The 7,329-nt window shown below is 38.2% G+C and overlaps 1 protein-coding gene across 2 annotated transcripts in view; it reads right to left on the reverse strand.

Annotated features, from left to right (window-relative positions):
- Nucleotides 1–6,133, reverse strand: part of frmpd3 (FERM and PDZ domain containing 3) — a 118,669-nt gene extending 112,536 nt beyond the window's left edge. For both annotated transcript variants that reach the window (XM_008420024.2, XM_008420020.2), the window contains exons 1-2: nt 5,850–6,133; nt 5,637–5,753 (exon numbers count right to left, since the gene is read on the reverse strand). The gene's annotated coding sequence lies outside the window, so the exon portion shown is untranslated. The remainder of the gene's footprint in view (nt 1–5,636; nt 5,754–5,849) is intronic.
- Nucleotides 6,134–7,329: the final 1,196 nt, after the last annotated feature.

Consider the following 7,329-nt stretch of genomic DNA (forward strand, 5'->3'; position numbering starts at 1 on the left):
ACTAAAATGCTTCCCAGCAAGCAACAGAAACTCTAATGATTTAAAGACAGTCTGAGGATAAAACTAAAATGGTCAATGAGCAAATAAATATAAACTCAATCAGATCTATRATCAACTGCAGCTTCTTTAAGCATTCATAGCAGACATGAGGRAATCTTCATTAGTAGAGACAGAGTGTCTGCATATTGCAGCACACGATTAAGTATTGTTGCGATTGCTGCCACATGCGAGTAGCTCATGCAGTTATGCATAACTGTGGCATGTACAGTTTGGCACTGAAGTTTAACGTTTATGAGGCAGAATGTTTCAGTATGTCCAGAAAGTCTGTGGCTGATCCCACAATGAACTCTTTTACAAAATCTTTTTTTTCCCTAAACCTTWTTGYTGCCAAGTAGTTCGTTTATTTTACGCTCATTCTGACACGTTAGCCAGTTACAGGAATGTTGGTTCCTATTTAGTCCATCATCGTTGTCCTTAATAGTCTTAACCTAGCACAATATTTTARCTTGTAATGGCATCAGATTCTACCTTTGTTTTYCTTYACTGCAGTATCTGTCCATCAGTTAAACACAGACTGACACTGAACCTGTCATGCTGTCACTCACACATACTGCCAGGTTAGTCACCAGTTTCKTCTCATACATGTTGTTGGACTGTGTGAAACATATTGAGCCACGTCAGCATTTAGAGGAACGCCACAYAGAAATGCCTCGACCCATTATCAGGTTAAAAGCATCACCATTAAAAGATCATCGTAGTACATGATGTCCTTTAATTTTGGAAATGACCGCTTTGAGATGTGTGTTGGTAAATAGAGTGAAAMATATAAAAGGTTTCATTTTAGGAATACTCTGGCTTTAGCGACAGTAACCGGCACAACTGAATATAAAATCTAATTTGGTCAAACAAAACAAAATCCTAATAATCATATATGTTTCTGCAGAACCAGTATACAATATAGCCTTTGCATACAGTGTTAAACAGATTAATGCATCAAATTAAATATCTATCTTTTTAGATATAGGAAATTAGTTTATTTATTATTTGATCTTAGCTCAAGACAAGAAGTAAAACTGTAACTTTTCAAGATCCCTAAAATGATATAAATAAAACAAAGTAACAAATGGCTTTAAAAAAAATCTTTTGCAAATAAAAATTTGAAATGTTTGGCATACAACCACCTCTACTGTAACTTCCAGCTGCAAGTCTTTTATTGGTTCTCTACAGCTTTGCCCATCTAGAGACTCTTTGTAAATTTGTATTTGAAAAATAGCTCAAGCTGGGTCAGATTTGATTTAAGCCTGAAAATCTATGTTAAGTACTGTGAGAAATTTTTTACTGGATTTAGGCCTGGCCTCTGATTGTCCCATTCTCAAATATTAATGTAAACATATTTTTGGCTGTATGCTTAGGGTCATTATCTTYCRGGAAAGTGAACCTMCATCCCAGTTTAAAGTCTTTTGCAGCATCTAAGAGATTTTCTTCCTTTTTTGCCCTGTCTATGTATTTTGGTTTTCCTTCCTGCTTCTCTTACATTAGGGCTAGATTTTTGGAGTGCACCACTAATAGTTGCTCAGTTGAAAATTTTTCAAAACCTGTTGACTAGTGGATCTCAAGAGGAGCTCAAGAGTTATAATTTGTTCTTTGGCTGCTTCTCTATTTACGTCTCTCCTTGCCCCGCCATCGGTTTGGATGGACTGGCTGTCTTGAAATGTTTGCAGTTGTTCCACGCTCTCTTNTGTTAAACAGATTAATGCATCAAATTAAATATCTATCTTTTTAGATATAGGAAATTAGTTTATTTATTATTTGATCTTAGCTCAAGACAAGAAGTAAAACTGTAACTTTTCAAGATCCCTAAAATGATATAAATAAAACAAAGTAACAAATGGCTTTAAAAAAAATCTTTTGCAAATAAAAATTTGAAATGTTTGGCATACAACCACCTCTACTGTAACTTCCAGCTGCAAGTCTTTTATTGGTTCTCTACAGCTTTGCCCATCTAGAGACTCTTTGTAAATTTGTATTTGAAAAATAGCTCAAGCTGGGTCAGATTTGATTTAAGCCTGAAAATCTATGTTAAGTACTGTGAGAAATTTTTTACTGGATTTAGGCCTGGCCTCTGATTGTCCCATTCTCAAATATTAATGTAAACATATTTTTGGCTGTATGCTTAGGGTCATTATCTTYCRGGAAAGTGAACCTMCATCCCAGTTTAAAGTCTTTTGCAGCATCTAAGAGATTTTCTTCCTTTTTTGCCCTGTCTATGTATTTTGGTTTTCCTTCCTGCTTCTCTTACATTAGGGCTAGATTTTTGGAGTGCACCACTAATAGTTGCTCAGTTGAAAATTTTTCAAAACCTGTTGACTAGTGGATCTCAAGAGGAGCTCAAGAGTTATAATTTGTTCTTTGGCTGCTTCTCTATTTACGTCTCTCCTTGCCCCGCCRTCGGTTTGGATGGACTGGCTGTCTTGAAATGTTTGCAGTTGTTCCACGCTCTCTTCATACTGAGCAGCGCTGTGTGAGATGTTCAAAACTTGGAATATCACTTTGTCAAACTGTTCTACAATGATGTCTCTGACTTGTGTGATGCATTCCTTGGTCTTCATGATGCTATTTGTTGTCTATGTTCTCATGCAAACTTCTGAGGTATTGTACACAGACAGCAGTCGTGTCACTAGATTTTATTTAGGACATAATGCTGWAGAAACATGAATAGAAATCAACAAGTTTCAGCTTTTCATTTAAAATACATTTTCATACCATGTATGATTTTCATTCTACTTCTTAACTATGAGCCGTTTTGCATTGGTCTACCGCAACATTTACAACGAAAGCCATTTTGCTGTTATACATGGTAAATAMATTTTKTCTGGAGCCATACAGCCTGCATGACACGTTTTTAGTTGTATGAACACCTACTACAACAATTATTTTGAGTTTTTACTAAAGTTAATGAACTAAAAAAAAAAAGAACAAAGTAACATTTCCAAATTTTGCACATAATAAAACACTTTTTTGAATGAAACRTTACGTATTTATGGAAGATGTTCAGTTTGCAGCCTAATGACAAAATAAAAGAACTAAACRTTTATATTTAAACATATTTCTCAGGTYTTTAACACTTTTGGCCAACACATTGAGGAGCCACGGTGGCTAAAGAGACACCTTGTTTCTCATATAAAATCMTTTAGAAACARCCATACACTCAGGTATGGATAGCTTTTGCAAGTCACCATATATTTTCTCTCTAATTAGATCASATAAACAAATTATCCCAATTAATCWGAGATAAAGACATGCCATTTATCCTAACTGATCTTCTGTAGCACATCTGGCAGATGTCATTTTTCATGCAGACATTTTCACTTCCTTTGATATGTATATAATTAGAGTCAACAAATCACCCAAATGCATCAATTAGGTAAAATAGAAACACAGGCTGCATCAGACTAATACCAGACTGAATATCTAGTAGTTTTCTGGAGAAGTTGGTGTTTTCATCAGATTTAATGATGGTAATTAATGCATAAAATACTGCAAGGCTTATCCTTGAACTCCACATCTGTAATTCCAAGACAAAACTCATTTCATTCAACATTACTGAAGATTAATTTCACTATTTAGATTTAAGATAATCTCTAGCCAGGAAGACCCATAATGGTTGATTGTGTCTGTTCACGCTCGTCTCTGGGGAGGAAGTACTCAAGTTATTTGTAACAAAGCCATCCACGAGCCATCTACTAGCAACATATTTATCRGAGCATAAAAAACTTGTCTGTTTTTCCCCTCATTTAAATGCTTTTTCCTGTAATTGGTGTAATCTCTAGGTTTTATTTTGTGCCGTTTCTCCTTTTTACTTTGCTTTTATGCAGATCTACAGAGCTACTGGCCTGTGCCAACTGGTTCTCCTTGCATGTGCATCAGACCTTGTCACTTTGATGTTGATTGGATTTTGAAAGCATGCCCTGGCTTGGTATTTATCGGTGGCAGTCATGTTACTCCGGACGCCTCAATGAGCCATGTTATGAGAAGCTGGCAGGTGTGTGGACTTGGACAAAGGCGGTTTTGCAAATGGTGTTAATTTGCTCCATACCCGGCAACCTTGGGGCTGTTCTGCTCTTTGTAATGACTAAGCAGAAGTTGACAGTAAACAGGGGCTGCCCCTCAGAGTGAGACATGCAAAAAGATTGCAGAAATTATTTTGGATCTTTAGACTGAATTTAATTCAGGATACTAATGCATAAATTAAGTACAAATCTTGTCTGGTAATTTCATCCCTCCTTGATAGTGGTGGAGTTYATGTGTAAGTATAATGTATAACCAAGCATCTCTGAAAAAAGCAMATTTTTCCTCAGACATTCACTCTGTCAAACAACAGACGAGTCGAGCTGATGCAAATCATCGAAAGATGCTCCAGTATTTAAATTCAACTTGTATATCARCAACTAATCATAATAAAACAGGTTGATATTTTTTGGTCCGTCTTAACTTCTCTTTTGATTTGTTTTGTTTTGAGAAGTGAAGGTGTTTATTGTTACTATTCTCTCCCCTGTCCAGTGTCTTCAAACCAACCACATTCGTGTGATGAGATCACAAAACCATAGTCATCTAAGTAATTTCTTTCTTTCTGTTGATTCCTCCTGGGCCTATAGCTCTGTGTTTAGTGATGTATGCACCGTGCAACAGCACTGGACAGCTCATCTCTCTGAAGCACGGGCACCTCTGCATAARCACATTCGTTCAGAGCCAATCTCTGAATGGAGCTGCTGCTGCCGTGGCCATTGACTTTCACAGAGAAAGTGAACCCCCCTCCCCCCCAAAACCATTTAAGAGTCATGTGAACAGTATTAGAGATAAACATATGCTGCTTGGAGACCTTTTCTCTTCCTGTTTTCAGCCTCTTAAAGGTCTTCGTAGACCTTCTATTTTTAGTAACATGGCAGATAATCATTTGAATCCTCTGTTTGAACCTCTATTTCCTAGCATAGGTTTTCTGTTCTTAATTTCAGTCTACATTCAGGCTTCCTTCCCAACTTCCAGCTTTCTCATGGCTTGATGTATGCACACCCAGGAGCKCTTCCTGTTCTTCAGCTTCAGTAAGCACTGTCTGTAAAGTCCCACAGAGCTTTTCCCCCAAACATTTCTTCACTATAAGCACTTGTAGCTACCTTGAAACGCAGAGAAACACAGCCCCAAGTGTTTGGAAGATATCGCCAACCGAGGAGTTTCAAATAAATACGAGACCAATCACTAAAACAGGATGTGGCACTTTTCAGTCTTTCCCTTCTTCCTTTCCTGGTCCCTTTAATGCTGCCTCTTATTTCCCACTGACATCATGTAGACATCTGATGGATATCAGAGCATCTCGTCCAGGAGACATTACCCATTGTCATGCTTCCACAGTGCTCATCCACAAACCCATCTTCTTATCAATCAATGGTCATGCAGCGCAGCACACAAACACAAGCAAGAACCAAACAGATCAATCACTTTTTAAGCGCAGACCTGGATCAAAGACGATAATTAAATGACACACACACACACTCACGCATACACTGCCAATTCCTGCACATCTGCACAAGTCAGTACTGATGGAAATCCAACAGAGCAGATCCAGCTGTGCTGCTTCTTACCTGTGTGTCTCTGTGGAGGTCCTCCTCTCAAGCTGTGCCTGTTGAAGACCCTTGGTCTGCACAGCGGTGCCCTCCTATATGGGCATGCATCTGTATTGTAGATCAGAGCTCTTCTGTCTGTGTGTCAGCATGGAGAAGAGGAGGGATCAGGGATCAGAGAGTCCTCCCAGCCGGCAGCCCCATCTAGTGTATCTCCTTGTGTCTCCTACTTACCCGGGTCATTCCAGCCAGCCCCTTAGCAACCGCAGACCAGGGAGYGAACACTGGGGGGGATGGGAGGTGCTTACAGGACTGAAACAGAGCTGGAAYGGCGAGCAGAGCAGCTACTCCTCCTACATGTCTGACTGCAGCGAGTGGACATTCTGCAACTGAAGTCTCTGCCTGCCTCCTGTTGTCTCCCTGTGCATGGGCATCAGAGTGCGTGTGTGCATTTACACATTGACGCCGACTCCTCCCTGTGCTGTGTGTGAAATCAGAGTCTATTCGCTCTCTGTTAACGCCTCTKGCAGCTCTGAAATGCTGTGGCAGGGTGAGAGAGGATGGGAGAGAGGGAGGGGTGTGTGGGAGCAAAAGACGGAGACCAGCAGCAAAGACATTATAGGATAGTTTTTTTTTCTTTTCCTAACCGATCTACTGGCAATAGTCTATCACAAATGTATGATTGAGTGCATGAGTCAGTCTAATCTGTGAGCACAAAGGAGACAAGGGAGAAAGCATACACAAAGAATATATTACTCACATTGGTATGCAAAAGTTTMTAAGCATATTAAATAGTAATATAAACTTACTAAATCTAAACAAAATGTTTCAGAGTGAGTAAATAAATAAAACTAATGTGAAGTAAAAGCATCCAATGTCTATACCTGATATGGGATGTTAAATTGCAAGCTAATTTACTTGAAATATATGCGTTTATAATGATATTTACCATATATATAGTTTGTTTGTTTTTTTTAAACAATACATTTAATTTATAGGCACCTTTCTTGACACTGAAGGACACCGTGTAAAACACACAAAATCAATTAAAGGGGACAATAAAATTATAAAATTATTTTAATAGAGCAGAAGGCTTMAGGTACAATAAGCACTTTTTAAACGTGATTTGAAATATAAATTTAGATAGCTCTTCTGGAGGCTACCTTTTGAGGAAGTGGAGTTTTTGCTCTGAACCGTCACCCCATGAGGATGACAGGATGAGAGATTATATCAAAGTGAAGATCTTCTTTAGACTAGCAACCTTTAATTAACTTTTAATATTTGCCCCTAACTGACAGTGTTGTATTAAAATATGACTGTACAGGACTCAACAGTAAATGAGCTGTACAACAATGATGAAGACTGGGTCTGTTTACTTTGAGATTACTTGTCTTATGAACTGGTGTTTTTGAGTAAAATTGGGTTGAATTGAGCAGAGTCRATGAGTATGAAAGGCCATGAATTAAGATATCAAGTACAACTAAAACACAGTCTGGCYTTTAGATTTGAGAGAGGAAGAAATATGAGAAAAATAAAGAGGATGAAGTATTGAGGCTCAATTTCCGGGTGCACTGATTTCTTCGTGGAGCATACTAACTGTTTTGCTCCGACTGCCTCAAGAATAAAAAAAGCAGAAAGGGATCAAATGAAGATCAGGCAACATTTGAAGAAATGGAGAGAGTCATTTAAACTTGAGGAAGCAAAACKTKGGAGA

The sequence above is a fragment of the Poecilia reticulata genome, linkage group LG10, assembly GCF_000633615.1.
Source record: "Poecilia reticulata strain Guanapo linkage group LG10, Guppy_female_1.0+MT, whole genome shotgun sequence".
Lineage (NCBI taxonomy): Eukaryota > Metazoa > Chordata > Actinopteri > Cyprinodontiformes > Poeciliidae > Poecilia > Poecilia reticulata.